The sequence below is a fragment of the Solanum verrucosum genome, unplaced genomic scaffold (genome assembly GCF_900185275.1).
Source record: "Solanum verrucosum unplaced genomic scaffold, falcon-dt-bn FXZP01000303.1, whole genome shotgun sequence".
NCBI lineage: Eukaryota > Viridiplantae > Streptophyta > Magnoliopsida > Solanales > Solanaceae > Solanum > Solanum verrucosum.
The window spans coordinates 756,669-781,718 of NW_026019911.1; the positions used below are offsets into that span (position 1 = coordinate 756,669).

General features: G+C 36.2%; 1 pseudogene; it reads left to right on the plus strand.

Moving 5' to 3' along the window:
• Window positions 1-1,554: 1,554 nt before the first annotated feature.
• Window positions 1,555-5,517, plus strand: LOC125821846 (E3 ubiquitin-protein ligase UPL5-like; annotated as a pseudogene).
• Window positions 5,518-25,050: the final 19,533 nt, after the last annotated feature.

Here is a 25,050-nt window from a genome sequence, read left to right on the forward strand (position 1 = left end):
GTTTCATTTTCAGTTGTTAATGTTCTAGACTTGAGTTGCCTCTTTTAGCCAGTTGAATGTTTTCTTAAAAATATTCCGAGTTATGTATTTGAGACATTTGAGTTAAATCTTTACTTTTGAGTTCATCTTATGTTGAGTAAGTCTTCCGCTGAGAGTTGAGCCAGGCCAAGGATTTGCTATTTTGGGCGTTTTCTATTAGTTATGCAAAAAAAAAAACAATCAGACACTGTAGAAAAATACAACATGAATAATTTTGATATAACATTTGCAAACCTACCAACCTAATATTTTAAAAAATTAATACATGCATTACTTTTTATCTTATTACAAATTGAACATGGTACAAAATTAATACATAAATAACCATTCCATATATTATCCTCGAGCTTATCTAGCTACAAAACGACCCTTAAGGGATATATTATACACAATTGCTCTATTCTATTCTTTGCGTTAGAGAGTGGTGTATATCACGTCAAATATGAAACAAAATTCTTTAAAATAGTGGAATTTTAAGTAATTATTTGAAAGTAAATGTATGATTAATATATGTGGAATGAATATATGTCTAAAAGGTAGTTTTTCCATATACATCGTACAAATCTTGAATCATAAATACTTTTATCATTGTACTCCCTCCATTTAAAAAAGATTGACCAGTTTAACTTGACACAAAATTTAAGAAAATAAAGAAGATTTATTAATCTTGTAGTTCTAAATTAAAGTTAGGGAAAATGTACAACTACCCCCTAGACTATGACCGAAATCCCAGAGACACACCTTAACTAAATTGAGGTCCTATTACCCCACTGAACCCATTTTTTGTAATTTTGTGAACCTTTTTGGCTTATGTGGCATCCAAATATCTCCCACGCGCCTCAATTGTGTGGAGTCATGGAGCGTACCACGTAAGACAAAAGGTGTACAAAATTCCCAAAAAAAATAAGTTCAGGGGGGTAATAGGACCTTATTTTAGTTAAGGTGTGTCTCTGGGATTTCGGTCATAGTATAGGGGGGTACTTGTACCTTATCCCTTAAAGTTATATCAAATGTACCAAAATTACCCTTTAATCTTATGACCTTAAATAAACATGTGGAAAGATAAATTTAAAATATTGCCATAAAAGGAAGAAGTCATCTTTCTGAAACAAACTAAAATATTTATATGTCAATTCTTTTTTGAAACAAATTATAAAGAAAAATGATTTATTTCTCTTGTAAAACGGGGAGTATTTTGGATTTTTTTTACTTCTTTTTTGCCTGACTCATTTTTGTGAACACTCCTCTAACATTTAATGTTATGACCTTAGATATACATGTGGAAAGCTAAAGTTAAAATATTGCCACAAAAAAGTTATCTTTTTAAAAAATAATTTTAAAATATTTGAAACATACCAAAAAGGAAAATAGTTTAAAACGGGGAGTATTTTAGATTTCTTGCACAGGTGGAGGAAGGATGGGACTTAACAGAACAATTTGACATCCTCTAATATGTGTTCAAAATTAGTGCTTCTAACATAACAGAGCTCAAAAATATTCTCTTCTTTCTCATCAATGGCTTACCAATTACCTCACAAAACTAGCACCAAATGCAAGTTCAATGATTATGCCGGTGCTAGCACAGCCAGAATGAGACATGATAAAACCCTCTTCAATTCTTCTCTGAAAACTCCCATTCAATTCTTCGCCCATATGTTTTTCGGCGGCAAAACCCTAGTCATTCAAGTCGATTCGTCTGATACAATGGACTATCAACACCATCACCGAAATTCAACCAATTCGATCGACCTCCGCAATGAAACAACGATTAATCTACCGTGCCAAACATCTTGAGTTTTCCCAAACGTTATCGGAATGTGGTATACAAACTGACGATACCCTGCAACTCATCGGGAAAATGCGAAACATGTGCCATCCTTACATGTGGAAGCTGATGAGTGACTTGAATTTGGTTATTCATGACATCGCAACTACAATGAAAACACAGATATTAATGCTGATGTCACCCGTATGACCAAGATTCTTACCGATTTTCTTGTAATGACCCCAAAGGATGGCGCAGATGGATCAGAGGAATATCTCCAAATATTTATTCACTCCTCTGTCCCTGTGGATCTGGTAAAACTTTATGTATCTCCTTCTATAACTAAAAAACAAGTTGCTCATGGATGTATTTATCAATTTATAGATTCATGTAATACATTTTTCGCCAATCCTGTAACCGTATATAGGCTGTCTGCTCCTATTATTTCCGAGTTCTGTAAGATTCTTAGAGGGGTTGTGGGTGTTGATGATACTTTATATATATTTTGCCGCAGTAGTTTAGCTGCAATGATGAAGGGGAATGTCCATGATGTTAAGATTGCAGGATGTTTACCCTTTTGTTCATGAGTTGGAAACTAGGTTATCTCATGCTTTAGAATTGAGTGTGCAATCAACTGAATTTATACAATTATCAGAGAGTGATGTGCGTGATTTTATTAAGTTCATGCATCCGGTAGAGTGTGCAATATGGCGTAAAAAAGCATTTGGCAGTCCGGTCAGTTTCCCTTCCTTGATCCAAAATAAGGCAAGCAATGAAATATCTGAGGTTAAAGGTGTGCATCGTATTTTTCATGACTTGTTAGAAAAATCGGAGTTGTGTCTAAAGGAACTGAAAAGCCAGTTGGATTTGGTAAACATTGAAAGAGGTGAGCCTATTGTATGATGTTGGTCCTGGTATCTTTTAATTTTAAAGGAGTTAGAAAGAATTTTGAAGTTGTATAAGGGTTTGAAGGAAATGTTTTGGGAGAAGATGAGGCAAAGAAGAGTTGCGTTGTTCTTTATGATAGGTAAACTTTCAAAAAAGTCTATAGATTATTAGTGGATTCTTGATCACAAGGAAGTAGCACATTTTTTGATAAGGCAATGTTTTGCCTTGAAGATGCTTCAAGAAGGGAGGCACAAAAATGAGAAATTTTACGAGATGCTCATTTGCAGGTCTCGTTTGTTTGAGGACTAATTTGAGTACATTGGACATGCTAGTCCTAGGTCATTGCAAGGCTAGTTATTTATGCGATTTGAGAATGAAGAAGCTACCGGGCTTGGTATGTTGAGGGAGTGGTTTCCCTTGGTATGTGAAGCCATTTTCAACCCTCAGAATGCTCTATTTGTTTCATGCCCAAATGACGGTAGAAGGTTTTTCCCAAATCCAGGTAAACTTTTGTTGCCTTTATGTACACATACATATGACATTTTGTTCTCATATATCCCTTTTGTTAGTTTTTTGATCTAAAGTTGTCGAGTATGAATGATGTTTCTTATCTGATTTTTCCTCAAAAATAGATAAATAGTATGACATAAAGGTCGAATATTTGTGAGTATGAGTGTACGTATTATCAATCTTTATCTAAACCATGTAAGGTTGCTTGATGTTGTTGTTCATAGCCTCATAGCATGGTTGCTTGATATTGTTGTTCATACCCTCATAGATTTCTTTGAAGTCCAACTCTTTCATGAAACCAATGTCTGAGGGATTTACTGATTCATTGCTACATAAGCAATTCCAAAGTTCAGTAATCTATTTGAAGTAATGGTAAGCAAAATGGAACTTGTATAACTAAAGAAAAAGAAATGAGGACATACATTGGTTGTTTGTGGAACAAACTACATAAACATGCACTATTCATTATTCAAGGGTTGAGTATATGAAAAAAAATAGTATCATGATATGGCAAGATAATACCCGCTAAAAATAGAATTTCAGGTTGTTTAGCATTTTTTTGTGTACCAAACCACTGCTACACTCCCCTTCTCGGATTTGTTTAGCTATGCAACCGGCCCAAAAGAAAGATAGAATAATTTCTCGATGAAAGGGATACATATCTGCAGTAAGTGAATCATGTTTTCCTCCATTGCAAAAAAGTAGCGCATATATGGAGCAAGATCTTTAACTTGCTAGGCTTACGATTGGATCATGTCAATGCTGCAGCGGATTTTCTTACAGGGACAGTACAAAAGACATATTATTATAAAGACTTGGGATACTATGTTATTGTTTGGATTTGACAAGTTTGATTTTGTATCAATTTTATTTCTCATGTTAGTATATTTAATTGTGTTATTTTTTATGTCCTTTGGTTCTCTGATTCTCCAATCACACCTGACAATCAGATAAAATTCATGAAGTAATGATCGAAACAGTTCAAGTCTTATTTATGTCCATAGCAGTTCTACCTAGAATATATTTCTCAATGAAGTTGCATTAGTGTAATTGGATTGTATGGCCTATGAATGAGTAGTTACTAGTTGTATTATTATTTTTTCCTCGTTACATTATGCTTGAAACAACTGGGAGTTTACTCCATCAGAGTTCCTTAGATTAGGATGAATCTTACACAACTGCATTTATAAGATGGTCGCAAGCTGTTCGATACAAACTTTTGATTATGTTTCACGAAAAGTTATATTAGTCTCTCTGTTACAACGCAAATAACCCTCATCTGCATTTTGTGCTTGCAACATCTAAAGTGGACTCTTTGTACCTTGAGTATTTTATCTTCTCCGGCAAGATGATTGCGTTGGCCTTGTTGCATAGAGTACAAATAAGCATTACCTTTGATCGTGTGCTCTTTTTGCAATTAGCTGGAGAGGATATTTCGCTTGAAGACATTAGGAATGCAGATCCCTACTTGTACAGTGGCTGCAAGAAGATACTGGAGATGGATACGAAGATGGTGGATGAAGATATCCTAGGCCTAACATTTGTTTGTGAAGACGAAGAATTGGGATCCAGAAAAGTGGTGGAGCATTGCCGTAATGGGAAAAATACGATAGTGAACAGTGAGAATAAAGATAACTATGTAAATCTTCTTGTTAAACACCTTTTTGTCACATCAACTGCTCATTAGGTAGCCCATTTTGCTTGTGGTTTTACTGGCCGACGGCTTTGGGAATCTTTTTACCAGATCCTAGATCATGAAGACCTTAATTGGATGTTTCATGGGAGTAAAATAGTTGTTTCTATAGTGGACTGGAAAGAACATACAAATTATAATGGCTACAAAAAAGATGATCCTCAAGTATCCTGGTTCTGGGAGGTACTTATTTCTTTTCTACTACTAAGTTTGTTTTTAGAGTATTAATTATCGGGAAGTCTACACCTTTGTCCCTTTGATCTTCTCTTTCTTCATTGTTTTCGGATGTGGTAGATTTTTGAACTCTTTCAAAGTTATTATCGTGACAGCATTTTCAAAGTTTTCTTTTCTATTGCTACAGATAGTTAGAAGTATGTCGGCTGAGCAAAGAAATGTGCTTCTCTTCTTCTGGACTTCAATCAAGTCTCTGCCTGTTGAGGTTTTTGGTCGTCTAGATTCCAAACTTCACAACAGAACCTTAGACTCTCATGATTGCTTGCCTTCCTCGCACAGATGCTTTTACCGCCTGTGTTTTCCTCCTTATCCGTCTATGGATGTCATGCAAAATCATCTTAACATAATCACCCAAAATTATGTTGGTTGCAGCTTTGGTGCCGAGTGATGTGCAAATTTTTAGGTTAAAATTGTACATGTGATATGTAGTATTCTTCTAAATATATATGAGAAATTTACTACTGCAAATATTAGCAGGTATCTTTTCAAACTTTATTAGGTATCTTTTGCTTTTTCATCCTAATAAGTATTAGTTGTGTGGCTTAAGCACAAAAGTTGCCTAAAGCTAAACTAAATTCAAATAGAGGACTTAAACTTTTTTTTTAAAATATTATATTTTTTATGATGTGTATTCTTCTATCTTTTTAAGATATAAAATTAATAGTTTTCTCATAGTTAATGCCATCTATTTTTCTATTTTTGGGTTGAACTTAGTACATGTGATATATAATATTAGGGATAAGGCACAAGTACACCCCACTCCCCCCAAGAATATGACTGTAACATCCCGCAAATTTCTAAGCTAAGTCACAAACCATTTTTTATTTACATGTAAGGTCGTATCGGGTAATTCTTAAATTGCTCATATATGTAAAGGTCAATTCTTTCGTGTGAGAATGGATTTGGATATAAGTTAAGGTCACAAGTACTCTAAAACCTTCAAGTAAAAAATCCAAGATACAAAGAGAATCCTTCCACCTAAGGTTTTCCCATGTTCTTCCGCTCTAAAAACTTCATAAAAGAGTTTCTTTTATCAAGAGCAAGCACCGAGATTCTAGATCAAAAGTTTCCTCCAAAAAGCTAATGTTCCTCCTCAACCTCAAGATAAAGTCAAGTTTCCAACTAAAAATTAAGTCTAATAGATTCATAATTAGGTATGTAAGGCTATTCATAGTGTTGGACTAGTTCGTCCTCACACCCTACATCTCAATTCAGTCAGTAGCAAATTGAATCTAGGGTTTTCCCCTCACTTCTATGAGGTTCCTATATTATGAGAATGCGGTACTTTATGCATTGAAATTCTTGAATTATTGTTCATGCTTGTAGTTCCACATGAATCCTATATATATTGTGTTTTCCTAAAAGTATTTTGAGTCATTAATTTTCCTTACATTGATTTTGAAAATTAAAGTGAGTTTAAGAGAAAAGTTTAAAAGCATTATTTTAAAAAAAGAGTTTAAGGGAACTTAAAGGGTTCCGAATGTATCATGTTTATATTGAAAAAGAGAGCACTATTTTCAGAAAAGTATAAGAGTTTTCATATTTTAATATATCAATCTTGGACTTGAAAGATAAGTCCATAAGTATACACTTTAAATGCAAGTTTTGAGCAGGGTCATTAAAGGAAGAATCAAATGATTTCATATGAACTATTTGATAGTTGAGGAAAGAAAGAATTTGATTGATTTTTTTGAAAAGTACTTCAGTAATGTAATTGTTCCTTTCTTTATAAACGGTGATTGAGCAAAGTGAGAGGTAAAATAGTGTAATAGTCCCTTTCTTTGTAAAGTGTAATTGACCAAAGTGAGAAGTAAAGTAAAGTAATAGTCCCCTTTTTTTGTAAAGGGTGATTGAGCATAAAGTATGTTGAATATTTTAGGAGTAGTATCTAGTACCGAATTGGGTAAGAGTCTATTTTTAACTCAAGTCCCATAAAACTATGTAGCCAGCATACGATAGGATCACACCAATTTATCGTGTAACTCCACACTACCTCTAAGAAATCCTATTAGACGGATCCATTCGAAAAATGATTGGAAACAGACCAAGAAAATCCGAACCTGCTCAAGTACTTGGTATAATGCAACTGCTCGAGTACATCTGAAGAGAGTTAGTACTGTAGATCATGAGGTGTTGAAATGGAGAGCAGATCATCAACAACATACACAATGTTATCCAATAAATGGAGCTTGGAGAGGGCAGGGTGTACACAAACCATACCCCTACCTCGTAGAGATAGAGAGGTTGTTTCCGATACAGCCTCGGCTAAAATAAAGCATAAATATCAATGTGTTGCAGGAGAATCAAATTGCTCTGGATCATTATTAAGCATATATGTAAAAAGACTATTTTACCTGTTAATCTGCTAGCAATAGAAAAGTCTTTATCATTGATTGACATGCACAATGGATAGAGTACATAGTTTTTTCCTCATTAGCAAAAGAAAGAACAGCTCGAATACATTTTTGTGGATAGATATTTTCTATCAGTGCACTAATTGCATTTTCCCCTCAATCGGACAAAAGAGGAAGATCTTCATCAAGAACTTAAATAACCTATCAAATGAGTCCTTTCTTCTACTGGTCTCAGCGCACTGATCGAGCTGTGAAATATGTACAGCCCTTGCAAACATTGAGCAGGAAGACTTGACTCTCTCCCATAACCAGATTCGAATCACCTGCAAGCCACAACATCAAGGTTGATAATCAAATATATATTAACTTTAATCGCCCAGTCATAAATCTAGGTGCTTTTAAAAATAGAGCTATTATAATGCAATCATATAAAATATAGGTTGAAGTCATCAACAGTCACTTAAAGTTGTCCGCATAATGCATTTAGACAACTGAATTCACACTTGTACCTGTTGACCACCTTAACCCCTCTAAATTCTAACCATTTGAACATTTTTTGCCCTAATGGCATTTTGAGTGTGGTTCAAAGATACTGAGCACGTGAAAATTGAGAACATTTAGTTAGACTTTTTTTAGAGACTGGAGCACAACTCCGGTAGTGATGGGGAATCTTTTTATTCACAGGCCCCACTCTCCGAGCCTGAGGATGACCAACAACTATAGACCCGGTGAGCATAGATTCGTGCAAGAGTTCGTCAAGATCCATCTAAGATCCCAGAGTTTACCCTTCCTGTTGTTGATACAGTACCAACTCCGACATAGACAGTGGTCCTAGCACCACCAATTTAGGGTCCTCCTCCCTGAATACTCAACTGGTTAAAGGCCGAGGGATTGAGGACCATTCTAGAGGGGAAGAGATTGTCCACATATGGCGTGGTGTACAAGTACTCTCTTGTGTGGGACACTTAAATTCCACAGGTTCGATATATTTACCAGGCCCTATGGCTCATGCATTCCCATCTAGGTCAGAGAGTTCTACAATGCATATGCTGACTTAGTACCCCAGGGGAAGAAGAAGGACAGTGCTTTCAGAGTGGGTGAGTCCGGGATGGTTTGAGGGAAAACAGTGGGATGTAGCAGCGACCATATTAATGTCGTATTTGGCAAGCTTACAGGTTTTGAGCCTGACTACCACAACATGATCACTTGACATACTTTACATGACCTCAAGGGATGGCTAGCTTCCCTAATTTCTAACACCACCCCAAGTTGGATTGAGGCCGGAGGCCCTATTGAGAAGAAGGACTTGAATATATCAGCTCGGTATTGGTTTGGGTTCATCAACAACTCTATCATGCCGTCACAGAACGAGTCCATTCTCCACCACCCAAAGGTGGCTTCTCTCGAATCTATCATTGCCAAGAAGCGGCTGAATCTAGGTTAATCATAGAGCAGGAGATGGCCATGAGGACCAAACAATGACAGCCATACCTTCCATTCCCAGTGCTTATTACGGAGTTATGTCGTCGGGCTGGAGTTCCTTGTGACAAGAAGAGGGATATCGAGGTCACTCCCACATCTTCCATCGATATCCGGTGCATATATATATAATATACACGAGATGAGGCTGAGAGGAGGAGAGAATCCCCGATGGATACATCCCTAGATCTATTTCCACTCCTTCCCAGCCCCCTAGAGCTACTGATGGTTCCACTACTACCAAGCCTCAAATTACCCAGGACATGCTACTCAAGATGGGACACCTAGCCCATTCTACCGATGTGCGGGCTTTCTGGCTCGAGGCCGATGTGCCCTAGATGATTAAGAGAGCTATCACTGCCGCGCTCACACCGCTCCAAGCTTCCATTGATTCTCTCACATCGAGAGTAGTTATTATTAACAGAGAGCAGGGGGTGACTACCGAGGTACAACTTTGAAAGCCGAGGTTTCTGAGCCGAGGAAGGATGTGGACCATCTGAAGTCCACATACATCACTTCGTTGCGTGTGTCGGTTGAGATCCCTAAGGATCCGAGTGCTAAGATTCCAACCCATGCTGAGGTACCTCCGGCTACCAATGTAGATTATATTACAGAAGAGGTTGTTGCTGTTGAGTCTGAGGCTGAGACTGATGAGGAGCAGCTTGATGAGCGAGATGCAGTTTTCTATGATGATTTGGCATACCTAGAGGGTACCATGATTGAGACTGCCCAACAATCCTCCTTGAGGGATACTTCTATGGCAGGCCCTAGTGGAGCTAGTGTTGATGTTGCATCGGGCATTGATGCCTCGATAGATGGAGCGACTGAGTAGAAAAGATCAGTTTTACCTCCCTCCCTATTATTTTAGGATTATCCTTATTTTAGTTGATTTTGAGGACAACATATTTTCTTTTGTGGGTGGGGTGAGGTATTTCCATACCTACCTCTTGTGATTATGTTTTGTTTGTGAATATTAGGTCTTGTGATCTATATTTGTGTTTTGATCTAAATATTGTGGATGTTTTAGCTTGTGGCCCCTATGATGAATGGAAATGGTAAAAAAAAATTCCACTTCTTCTGTGTGTGATTGTGGTTGTTCTTATGCAAATTTGAGTGTCGGTTATGATCAATACCGATGACTTGAGTAGTGCTCTTAATTGAACAAAATGAATGTGCGGTTACGATGAGGCCAATGAAATTGCATAGACAACGTGTGAACTTTTAGCATCTCATTGTGATTAGTTGGTTATCGAAAAAGTCTCTTGTGATGAACATTGCACACTAGTTTGAAAGTGTGAAGTCTTGTTTGATATTGGTGACAATGCCTTGTGTTATGAGATTACCTTGAATAGTGTGTGTCACGACACCTAGAATTTTCCCTGTTGGTCAGGTTGACTAAGTGATGCAAGGTCTTGAAATGATCTTACCAAACAATTTTGAAGAGTGAAACAAATTGACATTATACTTCTTTTGTGGCCAACCTTATGAGATGTGTGAACCTTGCTTGAACCCCCTTGAGCCTTATCATTTTCTTGGAAGAAACTTGAACAATTGTGACCCCTCTTTATCCATTCACCCATAACTCTCAAGAAGTGTGGTTTGTTTGAATAACCAACTTAAGACAAAAGACTAAGTAGGGGGTGTGGTGAAAAGAAAAGGTAGATCAAGAAGTGTGAATAATTCCGCTTTGAGCAATGGTGTTAAAAAATATGGAACCCCTCCATGTAAAAAAAAGATAAGAAAAGAAGAAAGAAAAATAAAATGAATGAAAAGGTTATGAAATAAAGTTGAAGAAAAGGAAGAAAGTGATGTTCAAACCACATATCATTAGGGTAGCAGCCACTGAGCCTAAATAACCAAACCTTTACACTCAGCCCCGTTACAACCCTTGAAAAGACCCTTGTGATCTTGAGTGAGCTAAAACGAATGTTGATTGAATAATAAGGGTAAACTTATGAGTGAAGTCATGCATGTGTTCATCTTTGTGAGTGTGAGAGTTGTATGTGATTTCAGAACTTTAAATTATTGAGAAATAGTGTGTGAATATGGAATCATCTTTTTTGTGAGGGCATTTGAGTACCTTCGTTGAGCTTGAACTTGCGTTTAAAGCAAGTATTGTGAACTTGAGCATCTTTGGTAATGGTGAATCATAAGTTGAATCTTTGAGTGCACAATTGATCATTGCATGAGGAAATTCAACATTGTTGTGTTCAATCTTGTTGAATCTTATGCAGCACTGTTTGAGACATCCCTTTTGAAATATTGACCTTGACTTATACTCGTGGACGGACAAAAGTTTAATATGGGAGTGCTGATGAGTCCGAGATTTGGACTCATTTAGGTCTTTGTTTATATAGATTTAGTGTCCTCAAATGCCTAATTTGTGCTATAAATTGATGTTAAAGCCTTGTTTTTTAGGTATATAGATTGAGGAGCAAAGCAAGGACACTAACATGCTAAAAGGAACAAAATAAACTGAAAAAGTAAAGAAAGGCGAGCTTGAGGATCGTCAAGAGCACTCGGTGTGTCATCAAGTGGCTACTTTGACCGCCTAAAGTTCCAGTGTGCCAGCCTTGAGGGTAGAAACCAAGTCGGTGACAGAAAAGGCTAAGTCAGCGAATCGTCGAGCAGTTCCGCGATACCAAGAGTGATCGCCCAAAGTTACAGGACTTGAGGATGTTGAGAGCTTATGCAACAAGACAATATAAGAGACCATTGGGCAGCTCGCCGATCCACTCGGTAAGCCGGACTTACCTCGCCTAATGGCCCTTCGTGGATTATTTTTGGCGACTATAAATTATATTTTAAATAATTAATATAGTATTGATTTCTGAACCAATTTAGTCTATAACAGTTTTCTCTTGATTTTCTTAGTAGACTGGAAGATTTTGGGACTCAATTTGGAGATTTTTCAAGTGGGTTTCGAATTTTCTGTGAATTGGAGAATTATAAAGCTTGAATTCCTCTTACCCAGTTGATGGCTATTCGATTTGATAACAATTTTATATTTTTTTTATGTTCGCCTATATCCTCAATTTTTGGACTGTGATCATGTGATTATGGGTTGAATTAGTTAATAGGTATTGCTAATTACTAGTTTAAATGCTATATGAGTTTAATCATTACTTGAGGTTTAATTTATGAATTGTAGTTGCAAATGTAAATCTAATTTTTTGTTCTTAGTTTGCTCAAGAGAGAGGTTTTTGAACCAAAGCTTTTGATTAATGGTTTTTAGGTATTGGTTTTATTTTGGTTCATCTCAGGAGAGTGAATCCTAAACTCAATCCTACTCATCTTGCTCGAGAAAGGTGTTGCATTATGGTTATGGAATGTTCTTAATTGCTATGCTTGTTGATATTCGAAAGAAACCACTTAAAGTGAAATAGTTGTTCATGAGAAATCTATTTGAATTATAGTCTAGCCTACCCATTGATATTTAGCTGTTTACTAGTAGTTTCAATTACTCATATATCAAAATTTTCCTATAATCGATCACATCCCGAGAATTCCTCTCCTTATTGTTATTTCATTATAATTTGAATGCGTTGTAGTTGATAATTACAAATCTAAACCCCCCATTTGACATTGATGTCACCCCTTTGATTTGTTGTATGTCTCTTCTGATAATTTCTATTGCTATATCTAGTTAGATCTCATTCGTACATCTTAATTGAATTTGAACACGTACCACTCCCTGTGGATTTGACCCCAACTCTTCATTGGGTTTTATACTGCTTAACAATTGTTTGCACCTATAATTGGATGAGGTGTACTTGAAACGTTAATCACATATACACTTCTTCATGTAAATCACCCTGCAAAAAAGCATTACAGACATCCATTTAATGAATTAGCCCTCCTTTTGCAGCAGTCAATGCTATGGCAAACCTTACTATGACCATTTTTACCACAGGTGAGAATGTCTCTTGGTAGTCTAATCCTTCCTTCTGATTGTAACCTTTTGCAACAAGTCTAGCTTTGAACCTCCCCACTGCTCCTGAGGCTTGATATTTGGTCTTGTAGACCCATCTACAACCTATGGCTTTCTTCCCAGGTGGTAAATTCACCACATTCCAAGTTTTATTGTCTTCTAGAGCCTTGATTTCCAACTGCATTGCTTCTATCCATTAAGGATGCTTGGCAGCTTCATAGTATGTCTGAGGCACAACATCAACTTAAAACTGACTAAGATAGCATTTATATCTCCCTGAGATGTGTTCATAACTAATGATATTTGATAGAGAATACATGTAAGTATTAGTAGATCTTTTATGTTTGAAGGGTTGAACAAAATCCATGAGCCATAAGGGTGGTTTCACTGATCTCTCAGATCTTCTTGATATCTCAACATGAGAAGGAAGTGCAGTCACTTCTTCCGCATGTGCAGATGTGTCTGCAGGTGTAGAAGTGGACTGCTATACAGGTTAATCTGGAATAGGTGTTACATATGATCTTTCCTAATCTACAATTGTTGTATCTGATCCATCCACATATACTACAACCTCATCATACCTGAGTTCCTCATCTACTGTTGAATCTTCCTATAATTCAAACATATCAACAGAAGGAGGAGTGAACTCCTTAGTAGGAACAGAGGATTGGAAAGGGAAACTCGTTTCATGAAATACCACATCTCTCCTAATTATAACCCTCTTCTGTAAAGGATCATACAATTTGTATCCCTTTTGTGTAATTGCATAGCCTAGTAGGATCGTTTTAAAGGCTCTAGTGGAAACCTTATCCCGTTTGGGCAACACTGTTGTATAACACAAGCATCCTAACACTCTCAAATAGTTCAGCAAAGGTGGTTTCCCATACATCATTTCATCGGGAGATTTGTAATTCAACAGAGCAGAAGGAACATTGTTAATAACAAGTACAACAGACTCAATACAATGTCCCCAAAATCTTATTGGTAAGTGACCCTGAAACCTGATATCTCAAGTTGTCTCCAAGATAAGCGACCCTTTCCACCACACCATTTTGTTGTGGTGTGCATGGGCAGGAACTTTGATGCACAATTACAAAAGTCTTAAACAACATTTCACAACTATTATTAAAAAATTCAGATCCATTATCTGATCTTAGAATTTTAATCCTTTTTTCAAACTGAGTGGATATCATCACAATAATTTTTTAAGTATAGTAATGACATCAGATATAAGATGTATTAAGTAAATTCAAGTCCACCTTGTATGATCATCCACCAAGGATTGGATAATAAATGGGTTGGGTAAAATACTAGTTTACCCATATTTACCCATATTTTCATGAATAAATAGTACTTTACTTAAGAATTCAATATGGAGAAAATATTTTAGTCTTTTATTAGATGAATAATGTTGAAAATGCTTCATTTAGTTTTATTGTATCATAAAAATAAAATAAAATCCAATAAATTTTTAATATAAAATAAATTTATGTAATAATAGGATGAAAATATTTTAATTTCAAAGTAAATGAATATTTTCATTTTAGGACTAAAACATGCTTAATGCACTTTAAGCAATGTCAATAATAATACATGATTTGTTTCTTTAACACTATTATTTATTATACAATATATAATTAAACAAATAAAAAAATATAATTATAATTAACAAAAGAAATGTACATTTTAAATATATATTTTTGGAGGGTCAAAGACTTCACCTTTTCAATTATTGAGAAGAATAGTTAGTTCTATAGGTTAACATAAAAAGGAAGAGAAGTTACACTATTTTTAGTGATATCATGAATTTTGAGTGAATAAAAGTAAGAAGCTTAACACATTTGGCTAATTCATATTTTACGCATATTTTACCCATAGTTTACCCATATTTTACCCATACTTTTATGAGTTGAATATGGGTATCAATCCATATTTTACCTATGTAAAAAATTACTCACCCAATCCATTAAAATATAGGTGGGTTACCAAAATATGGGCTCATTTTGCCGGCACTAGTTTCCTGAATTCTAGCAAGAAAAAGCAATTATATTTGCCACCTCATTTTCATTGTCATTGAAGTATAGTTGTAAGTGTTTCCCCTTTCCAGTTGCAGGGTACAAATCATCAATGAAGTGGTACATTTTTCCTTGAAATCTAAAGGCATAAATACCATGATATCTCTTAGCCAAATCTTTGTCATAGTTTACCCCTAGCGAAGTAAAAGCAAACATATTATTGTATGTCGTAGCATACATTCGAAAATGTTGAGACTCTTTGTAAGTATTTAAAAATAAATCTTGTAGTTCTGTAAGCATTTTGTGTGATGTAAGCTTTAATTGAGCCAATATCACAATAAAATCTATGCGATTAATACTGAAATCTTTTTGCATCACAAAATTTACAATTTGGGACAACTTTGAGAAGTGTATACTCATATTAAGATTCATTAACATTTATGTGACGACAACTGTTGGGCCTAATTCCTAAATATCACATAATTGGTTAGAGCTAAAATCAAGTGAATACTATTCTATGTAAGGAAAATAGTGATCAAGACAAACATCTATTTGATACATTGGCCGAGGTAAGAGTATAGGGGTCTGGAGATGTGTCTGATTTGGATCCCAATTATAGAAGTAGTTATGAATTAGAGAAGCAAATGCCTTATGACATCTGGAAGCTAACAAAAATAGTAGGATTATTATAACTCAACTGTTTCAAAGATGCATGAAGGGTGAAACAAACTTTTCCCTTTTGGAGAAGTGTCAGGTAAAGAATGAGCTTCAGATGTAGCAGCTAACAAATAAATATGAAATGCGTCAAAGCAGATCATGCATGTATATAAACAACGTATGCATTCAGAGATATACAGTTATGAAAAAGCGTAAATTTAACTTACTAACTGTTATTTTGGAGTTGATGTTATGTTTTGATAATTTAACAAACTTAGGGATCTAACAAAGGACCAGATCCAGGAAAGGGTCTCTGGTTATTGAGACTGGAGACATGGAAAATGAATGAATAAACTCAACGTGAGGAATATTTGTGTGTGTTTGGATGATCCTCACAAATGCAGGGACCGGTCCATGGCCCATGGGAGAGTGCTCTCGTCCAGATTCAAAATGGTGTACAACTGTGAAGTTGTCTTGTCAGGTTGATTGGTGAAAAGTGCAACGTACTTCACCAACAGGAAGGACAGACGAGGTTGCTTGTTTTAGTGGTCAAAACTCTTGTTGGTGACTAATATACACAATAATAAACAAATAACATTATTCATTCAAAAAGAAAAATAACTAGCAAGTCTTTTCAAGAACTCACAAAGAAGACACTTCAAAGGACCGTGTCTCGAAAAGATTGCGTATGTGAAAAAAACCGAAAAGACAGCTTTTAGAAAGCTGTAAACTTTTATGTGGTTGGTGCACCACTTTTCAGATAAAAAGGCTTTCAGCCAATGGTGTTGTCCCAAGAAGTTTGTGTCTATTTGATATAGTTTCTTCTCACAAGACACAAACTTAATATTTAGCAACAAAAGATTTGAATTTCTGAAAATTCATACTTACAAAGAGAAGGTCATCTTCAAGGAAGAACACTGCTCATACTCAACAAGGGACCCGGTAGAGTGCTAAAGAGTCTTTGTTGTATTTGCAGCATTGTGTCTTATGTGCTTACATTGTAAATCTACTCTAAGTTATAAAGAATAGTGGATCCATTGTTTGTCTAAGTCTTTAGTTTGAGTCGTATTAACTAGAATTAGTCGAATTATCTTTGTTTTAGTCAAGCCTCCTTACATCATTTTTTTTATGTTCTCTTGGGTAGATTTGCCTAGGAGTGTCAACTAGACTTAGTTGATGTGTGGTGCAGCAGTGTTTCTGCTCCTTTATGCACTTCTCTTGGAGATCGGAGTTGGTAGCTAGAGTTAGGCTTGTGTAGTTCTTCAAGTCTAGATCAACTAGAGTTAGTTGGTTTAGTGGGCAATAGAGTAATTGCTTAGTTTTCCATTATAGTAGAATTGCTATAGTAATGGGAAGGGATTAAAGAGTTTTAATCCCTAGGTTGCAAGAGTTTGTAATCTGAAACTTTGCTCGGTTTGAATGAAATTGAGTTTGGGTTGAAATCTTGTGAGTACAGCTCATGGTTTTCACCACCCTTAAGCGAAGAGGTTTCCACGTAAAAATCATTGCGCCTGATTTACTTTGAGCTATTTATTTTCCAAACTATTATTGTGCCGGGGGACCTGGTGCAGTGATCACTGGTGGACGCATACATTCCAACAATCGGTATTAGATCTTGGGCTCTCTCTCTTTTTAGCACGAAGAGAGAGATTCTTGCAAAGAATGGTGACTCCACTAAAGTTGCAAAGAGGTCAGTCCCCTACAAGGCCACCTCTTTTTGATGGTCAGTTCTATAAATGATAGTATATTTGAATGAGTGACTATCTGATGGCTGAGGATATTTAGGTATGAAATGTTTTTTGTGAAGGCCGTTATGTGCCAACTTTGGAAGTAAAAGATGGAGATGTCACAAGAGTCGTTCCCAAAACTCGACAACAATATAATGACTCTGACAGAAGAAGGTTGAGAAAAATCACAAAGTCAGGAAGCTATTGATGTGTGGCATTGGAGTAAATAAATATGATCTGATTTCGTCTTGTGAATCAGCCAAGGAAATTTGGGATCGGTTGAGAACAGTGTACGAGGGTACTGAGGAAACAAAGAAATCTAAGCTAGATCTCTTCACTACTCAGTTTGAAAGTTTCACCATAAAACAAGGTGAATCTATTCATGAAATGCATACTAGATTCTCCACCATTACAAATGAGCTTATGTTCTTGGAAGAAACTGTCCCTGCATGCAATCAAGTCTCTAAGATATTGGAAATTCTTCCCAGATCATAGACAAATGAATTTATGATTGGTGATGAGACAAGGGACCATAAATTAGTGATGCTGGATGCACTATTTGAACGTCTTCAAGTTCATGAGATGCACAGAAAGAAGGATGGTCTCATAAAGAAAGGAAATCTTGATAGGGCTACAAACTTAAATGACATGTGTTACAAGTGTGGTAAACCAGGGCACTTCATTAGAGAGTGTCCTATGCGCAAGGGTGAGCACAATAAATATATCATGTCCGGAGGGGACAAGAACAAAAGAAGGGACCAGGTCCGTGACAAGTCAAGAATAAGAGAAACTGTTGATTATGGTGTGAAGAAAAATATGTCAGTCTGGGGAAATACCTTAAGTGATTAAGATGACTCTCAACACTTTGATGATGCTTTCATGGCAAAGCCAGATGATGAAGATGCCAATGAAGAGGTAACCTTATCATAGTTCAAGCAATACTTGATTACCTTCTCCTTTAGTAAATTGAGAAAGCTAGCGGTTGTACTAATTGATTTGATCAGTGAGCTAACGTCTGGCACTGATCTTGTGAACAATAGCCTAGACATCTCTCAAGATGAAGAAATTGCTCTAGTAACCCAAATATGTGATATTGAAAAACAAATGGTTGTTCTAGAAACTAAAAATCTTGAACTGAAGGAAAAGATAAAAAGGGTGACTACTACAGTTTCTAACGGAAAAAATGAGAACAATAACTTGCAGGTGGAGCTTGAAAATAAGTTGCACACTGCTGAAATGAAGATGGAATTGGCTTTAGAAAGAAATCTTACGTTGGAGAGGGATCTGGTCCGTGTAAAAGAGGAACTAAACAAATCCCTCAAATGGAACACTTCTTCTAAGATTCTTACAAATCTAATTAGTGAAGGCAACAATAGTAGAATAGGGTTGGGTTATAAGAATATAGATCCCCCATAAAATCCTCACAACAAATATGTTTCTGTTACTGTTAATTTTTTGTGTGTGAATTCTGGTCGAAATTGACATCTTAAGAAATATTGTCTTGTCTGGAAAAAAGATGAACAATGTTTTTCAAATCATTCAAAATAGAAGAATGGGTAGAAGAAGGGAACTCGTATTGCTCTTGGTCTTGAGTTGAAGAAAACTAGTTTGCCTTACTGGACAAAATATTTTCTTATCAATCCGTTATCTGCTTACTAGGAACTCCGTGTCAAACGGGTTCCCAAGGCTAAAAAGTAATTTGATATGCAAGTGAGAGGAGGTAACATCAGTCAATTTTGGTTCATCATTAGTGAATGCTGAAAACACATGACTGGAAAAATTTAAAAACTTCCTCTCTCTCTCAAGGCACTTCAAGGTGGAGGTTTCTCTTTTTGCATGGCAAGAAATGGTACATTCTTGGTGTAGGCAGGACTTGAAAGTCTATGGATCACTCTTTTGAAGTTGTGTACTATGTCAATGGGTTGAAGTACATTCTTCTAAGTATATCATGGATTTGTGATAAAGGAAATTGAGTTATGTTCATATCAGCTAAATGGGTGGTCACAACTTAATCTCTTGGATGCTGATGTTGACAGAAAAGAGATGCAAGAACATGTATACTGCTGATCTAAACATTACTCGTTGTAACATTCTAACTTTTCTTGGTGCTCGAAGTCAGAATACTGATCTATGATACATGAGCCTTGATCATGTGAGTTCTTCTCTCTGAACAAACTTGTGTCAAGGGACCTGGTCCGCGATCTGCCCTAAATAAAATTTGTAAATGAAAAAGTTTGTGATGCTTATGTTAAAGAGAAACAGATCAGACCATACTTCAAGTGGAATAAGCAGGCTTTTAATCTTCAAAAGAACTTTCGCGCTGAAATGGTGAATACTACATATTTTGTGACCAAAATGATGATTTTGAAAAGTTTGATCTCAATGACGCTAAACGAGTATTTGTGGGATATTCTTCCTCCAATAAGGTTTATCAGGTGTATAAAAATATAATTCTGCAATGAAGAAAGTGTTCATGTGATTTTTGATGAGTATGGAAGAATTGAGAAGATTCTGAGATGGAAGAGCTACTTTAGATTTAGAGAGATGGTCTAAATAGTGAGCTTGCTGAAGAATATCATCTTCATGAATCCAGCAATCCCTAAGAAGCTGATGCAGATGACTAACATGATAAGGGACATGGTCTGGTAGATAATGCTGAACAAAGATGATGCAGTTCAAACTGGTAATGTGAATTCTGAAGGTGAGAATGATGAAGCTAATCAAGCTCATTTTGAAAGAAGCAAATTATGACACTCGCTTCCTCGACTAGCTGACAGATTATCCAAGTTCCTCTTCAACAATGGTTTCAAAAGAGGTAAAATTGACAAAATCCTCATTTTGAATCACAAGAAAAATTAATGTTGATTATTCAAGTATATATTGATGATATCATCTTTCAATCAACCCTTGAGGTGTTGTATGAAGAGTTTGTTGCACTCATGAATAGTGAGTTTTGAAGTGAGCATGATGGGAGACTTAAATTTCTTCTTGGCGCTACTGATCAAGCAAACTTCTAAAGGTACCTTTGTTTGTCAAGAAAAGTACAACAAGTTTCTGAAGAAGTTTCACATTATGGACGCTAAGAAAATTGATACTTTTGTGGTGACAAATTCGAAGCTGGATGCTGATGGATCTGGTCCATATGTAAATGATACAAGTGTTAGATTTTATGCAAAATTCCAAGCGTGTCTAACAAAATCACATTTGAAGGCTGCTAAGAGAATCCTAAGGCATTTGATGAAGACAGGGACTTGGTTATACTCGATCCATCACGAGATTTTTCGTTGTTTGGAGGAATATGGTGATACTGATTATGTTGGGTATCAAGTTGATAGAAAAAGTAGGAATGACTCAGTTTTTGGGCTCATATCTCATTTCATGGAAAACTAAAAATGTAAGATTCGGTTTCTCTTCCAACAACTGAGGAAAGATATGTACTAGATGCAGCTACGAAGAGGGACCTGGTCGAGATAAACATGTTGAAGTTGGGGATACTGAAACTTGACTCAATGGATCCTGCCTTAAGCAATCAATCCTCTCATGACTATGCAAAGTGAGCAGATATCCTTTTTTTCTAGTTATGTATGTTTTAGCAATTTCAGACTTATACCTTTTGTAGGTAACACATATGGCAGAATTGTTGAAGGAAAATGGAGGTCTTGATAGATCTAGGCAATTACATTCAAATTACAGGGAGGGAACCCGGTCCGTTCTCGAAGGTTAGCACTGTTAACATTGTATTTTGAATTATGCATGAGAATTGTTGCAATTACCATATTTCTGTCATTCAGAAATCTGTCTGTTGTCCCATCATTTGAATACCAAATGACACCACCTTTCACATGATACACACTTTCACCTCCTTTATACTTTATATTTCTTTCAATCTCCCCGGAGAATTCAAATCCCTTTCCAAACTCAAAAATTTTCAAAACCCTCTTTCTCTTCGCTCAAAAACACTTCAAAATGTCTAAACACCTTTGTGCCTAGTGGAGAATTTTCTGATGAAGAAATTTTTGAGTATGAAGAGGGACAAGGTTCGGCAAGAAAAAAAATAGAAGATGGAAAAGATGATGTCCAAAAAGGAAAGGGTTGATATTCTGAGAACTCAAAGTATTCTGAATGGGAGGGTGTCTGACCTTGAAATGAAAAACAAAATCTGGAATGTGGATGTGTTGAAGGTAAGATAGGGAACAAGAGTAACATGTATAAGTTGTTGGTGGAACATGAGAAACTCAAGCTTGCTATGGAATCTATGACATTTGCTCTTGCTAACAGGGATACTAAAATAGTTTGTTTGAAGGCTTATCTTCTGAAAGCACAATAAGAGGGACCAGGTTGAAAAGAATTGACATCCTTGAAGGTTCAACATGAAGCTCTGGCAATAAAGAATGTTGAACTTCAAGATAGGCTTCTTGTAAAGACTCGGAAAATGATAGAGTGAAACTAGAGCCTCACATGTGAGTTTGGAGTCGAGAACTTAATGAAATGATTATATTTGAATTTGACCCAAAAGTTCTTAAAAATGTGCTTCGGAAGTTACCGGAAACTTGTTTAGCTGTATATTAAAAGATCCGTTTCGTTTTTCGAAAATCCGACTTCATATTCTTGTTTAGGGGGTCAAATTGAGTGGGAAATGGGTCTAACCCAAATTTTAGAGCAACCGTATCAAAATCCGAAATTTCCAAGTGAAGCCTTTTTCGAGGGTCTACTTTGGAGGGTCATATCTCCTAGCACACAAATTATTTGGGTGGCCAATAATATGTCCATGGAAAGCCCTTTGAGTTAGCTACCTAACTCACTTCGTTTCACCTCATTCGGAGTTCGGACGAAGAAGTTATGCCCATTTTCGTAAAGTCTGTCCGGCAGAAAATGCAAATTCCAGTAGCTAATTTTACTGTTCATTACTGTTCACCCGCCTGGAAATTTTTCTAAGTGTTGGACCATTTTTTTCAAAGGACTTATATTATTTCCTATATACCATTAGTTCATTCCCATCCCTAAAAACATTTCCCTCTCTACAATCCTCCATTTAAGAAAGTCAAGAACTTGGAGCTAGGGCTTGGTTTGAAGGTGGTGTCTTCATCAATTTTCGTGGGAGATCATAGCAAAGGTATGGTGGTCTTGATCCTTGTCTAATTTTCCATTCAAGGAGCCAAATCCAAAGTTACTTCAAAGTATGAAAAATCTAGGTTTTCACTCAATCTCATGGGTTCTTCCACCAAATGGTTTTAAAAGGTTTCTAATGGCACTTTATGGTTATATTGTTGTTGTATTGACTATTTAAGATGAAAATACTCCATGAACCCATGATTTCTCTCTATTCCTAGTTTATGCCTTTATGAAGTGGGTTGCTAGATAATGAATGTATATGAATCAAACTTGTTTAAAGGTCTTTAGATTGTTGAAGTATGTCATTACCCATGCTTATTTTATGGTGTATTGTTGGTGTATTGGTATGTGAGGCTTATGGCCTTAAAGGCATAGTATGAGAAATTGGAGTGTTATCATGACATTATACGAATGAGAATTCAATGAAGATAATGTGATCATGTTATGAATGTAAAGGTGTTGTTGTAGGTTGTTCACTGGTTTGGTTGCATAATTACTACCCTAATTTCCATGCTCTTTGATTTCATTACATGCCTTCAAGGTGTTTGACAAAATGTCCAACTATAGAGAATTGATGAATCGATGCTTTAAAGTTTGAGTTATGAGATGTATGGAAATCCAGAGATGTGTTGATGACACTCATGAATGTTAATGATATAATATGAAGGATTCTTCAATATAAAGTATACCTTGAATTGGTAGGGCTTATGCATCATTTTCTTGTATAAATGATTATATTGTTGATTGTTGAATCCTTGGATCGGTAGGCTTATGGCACCCTTCCACACATGCTTATAATGAACCTTGGATCGGTAGGCTAATGGCACCCTTCCATTAATGATAAGTAATGAACCTTGGATTCGGTAGGCCTATGGCACCTTTCCATAAAGGTTAATGATGAGACTTGAATCGGTAGGCCCATGGCACCCTTTCAAGAGGAGTTAATGAGCTTTCCTAAATGTACCTTGAATCGGTAGGCTTATGGCACCCTTTCATGTGTTAAATAATGTACCTTGAATCGGTAGGCTTATGGCACCCTTTCATGTGTGATGATGTCAAAGTAATGAACTATTCTATGGGAATGTAGGCTAAGCACCGAGCGGATTTGGTTAGATGGAAACTCCCCCGACAGTTAGGCATGAGTTTCAATGATCGTCTACCTTATCCCATAAACTATGTGCCCGCATAGGAAGCTAGTGGATCCATTAAGCTATATATACCGGTCTTCCTTAGGCAAGTAGACCACCTCTTTTCGGTGTGGGGATTCATGACACCGGATTCCATGACAAGCTCTCATGGTCTATGTCGGTTAAACGCTTACTTCCCATCATGTGAGATTTCATTATGGTTTCTTGACAGGTTCTACAAAGTGTAGGTAGTAGTATGGGATGCTACCTATACATTGCACGAGTAGGCTTGGAGAGGGTCATAGTGAGTTTCTCTAAATCCTAATGACTGTGACATGAATGTACCCTAAATGAGGTTATTAAAGAATGTTGGCTCTTAAATGCTTAATATGTTATGCATGTTATACTTGGGTTATATTACGAGTTATTTTCCCTTGTCATGTCTTAATTAATGATATACCTCTTATGTATGAATATTGTGCAAAGGTGAAAGAAAGGAATGATAAGTTACTTTAAGTGACCTAAATGTGGTGCCTTAGTATGGATGGTGGTATGGGACGTCATCCATACATTGCACGAGGTATAGCATAAGGGTTTCTTGAGGTGAAGGTCCAAGGTAAAGGTTTTCATGTTGATATTATTTAAAGGTGATATTATGACTTACTTGATGTTATGCTTGTCTTGTATGTCTTTTATGCTATTGTTCATGATATTTCAAAAAGGTGGCATAATGCATGGTTTCTAACTAAAATGTCCCTTTTTAAGCATGTTTTGCATGGTCATCATACTTAGTACATTTTGTGTACTAACCCATATTCTTCATATTTTTACTATAAGTGTAGGTTCCGGCAAGTGATCCCTCCTAGCTAGTTTGAAGTGTTGGATTGCTTTCCTCCAAGACTTGGTATGTCCTCATGGATTCGAGGACAAGACTTTTAAGTTCTTTTGTTCATGTAATAGACTTCTTTTGATTGTAAAGGGTCGTGTCCCTACTTATGTTTTGCGACTGTGTCTAAGATGGCCATGTGAGACTTAGACTTCCGCTGTGTGTTTTTAAAGTTGTTTTAAGAAGTTTAAATGTGTGGATGTAAATAAGTTTTTTTTTTATTATTCCGCACTATTTTCATTATTGAATGCAATGAATGACTATGTGGCTTGTATAAGACCCCTTCGGGGTCGAGTACGCCTTGTTACGACTTGGGGGTGCTCCCGGGTCGTGACACTTCTGAAAAAACCATTTTAAGGGATATGCTCTATTTATCCTATTCTTTTAATCCCTTGCTCCTAATGCATCCCATCTTTTCCTAAAGTCCCGTGCCAGTCCTTATTTCTATCGAAACTGAGTGGGTATTGTCTTGGTTCTCATTCATAATATTATTTGCAATGCGTTTATTGCTAATCTTTCATTTAGGAATGAAAAATGCCTTGTTTCTACTAACTTGCCTTATTACTTTATGTAGTTTTATTCATGCTCAGTGTTGCCCACGTGGCAATGAATTTGCTTGAACTGCATTTCTGT